At 47.3% G+C, this 1,665-nt stretch overlaps 1 non-coding gene across 1 annotated transcript; it reads left to right on the top strand.

Annotated features, from left to right (window-relative positions):
• Positions 1-727: 727 nt before the first annotated feature.
• TRNAP-AGG (transfer RNA proline (anticodon AGG)) lies at positions 728-799 on the top strand. Its single transcript has one exon. It is a non-coding gene; the product is annotated as a tRNA-Pro (tRNA).
• Positions 800-1,665: the final 866 nt, after the last annotated feature.

Raw genomic sequence — 1,665 nt, 5'->3', positions numbered from 1 at the left:
AACTCAGGGTCTTTTGATTAGTTTCCCTTCAAAGCACCTTTTGGCACATGCCACTCCATCCCTCGGTGCAGTTGGCGACCACAGGTCGACGAACTGGCTCTTTTGGTAATAGCATGCGTGTGCCGAAGTGTCTCCTAGCCATTCATCAAGCACGGGATTCTACAAGGACACCCTTGCTAATACCATCATGGCCGTGTTTATAATGATTGGTATGGCAAGAATTTGAAGCCTTGCCTCTTTAGTTAGCATCAGGAGCAGTAGAGCAGCCTTTTGCAAGGATATGCTGGGTTCTCTTTTGCCTCGGTAGATGCATAAGGTAGAGCGTGTTCAAAAAGCCTATGAATCCTTCCCCGTGCATGCGACTCAAGATAAATGCTCGAGCGCAAGGCGTGGTCCCCTCTTTGGGGGATCACTAGAGGCCAAAACCATAAAATAAACAATCGGTAGGCCCGATTGTTTGAGAGTGAAGTGTGACCCACTAGCAACACTTGGGAGGGGAACAAGAGTAAGGGAAGGCGCTGATCATCGACTTAGACTAAGGAGAACGAAAAGCTTACATGGCTCATATTAATTAACCTTGGTATGTAATGAATGATACGAGAATGGTTTCAAGTGGCTGAGAGAAATTGCACCCTACAAAAGATAAGAAGGCCTCGGTGGGGCGGCAGAGCATTTCGTGCCGCGACGGAATGGAGGGCTGTGCGCCGCCACACGCCAACCATCCAGCGGGCATTTGGTCTAGTGGTATGATTCTCGCTTAGGGTGCGAGAGGTCCCGAGTTCAATTCTCGAAATGCCCCCGCCCCGCCCCTTCACACCCCTTTCCAGCCCTGTTGCGCACCCCGCCGGTAAAGTAACCCATGCGGTGGTCGATATGCCATGGACGACATTACGTATACGCTCATCACCACGTGTAAAATACTAGAGGTTGGATCGAATCAAACATTATGCAAGGGACATGAGAATACTCCTACCAAATGTCAAGATTGTGGGAGAGAAGGAAGGAGTCTCACTTGTAGCTTTCTTGCTTGCACAATGGGGGAATACACACAAAGGTGGAGGCTGAAAACAGTTTTTTCTCTACTTAGTTATGTAAGCCAAAAAGAAGTCTCGTACATAGAAATAGAAGAACCCTATATATGGGTCTCAAACCAAACTCAACTAACTAAGGTGGCATACTAACTGAGCCACGAACTAGAGTAGATAAGGGTAGCTTTCATCTAGCTATTATTCATGGGCAGTGTACCAACCGCATCTACAACTGACAAGTCGGTGACATAAATGCACAACGGTCACCCTGGCATATCACGAGTGGAGCTCGATATCTCAACACTCCCCCTCGAGCTCAATCCCAATTCCTGCACACTAAGCAGGTCTCTGAACTTGTGCAGCTTCTCTGCGCTCAATGCCTTCGTAAATATGTTAGCTACCTGATCCTCTGTGCTGACATAAACTAGATCAATAAGACTTAGTAAAACCCTCTCCCGCACATAGTGATAATGCACCTGAATGTGCTTTGTTCTAGCATGATAGACTGGGTTATTTGCCAAGTGTATACTACTCATGTTGTCACAATAAATGACAACTGGCCCATTTAGGCTGATGCATATCATAAAGTAGCTTATGCAACCAAGCTACCTCACATGCAGCCATTGCTGCGCCCCTG

Source organism: Lygodium microphyllum, unplaced genomic scaffold, assembly GCF_053477565.2.
Source record: "Lygodium microphyllum isolate KBCC unplaced genomic scaffold, Lygodium_microphyllum_v1.1.10 scaffold_100, whole genome shotgun sequence".
Lineage (NCBI taxonomy): Eukaryota > Viridiplantae > Streptophyta > Polypodiopsida > Schizaeales > Lygodiaceae > Lygodium > Lygodium microphyllum.
The sequence above is the reverse complement of the archived record's forward strand: the minus strand, read 5'-3'. Positions and strand labels throughout refer to the sequence as shown.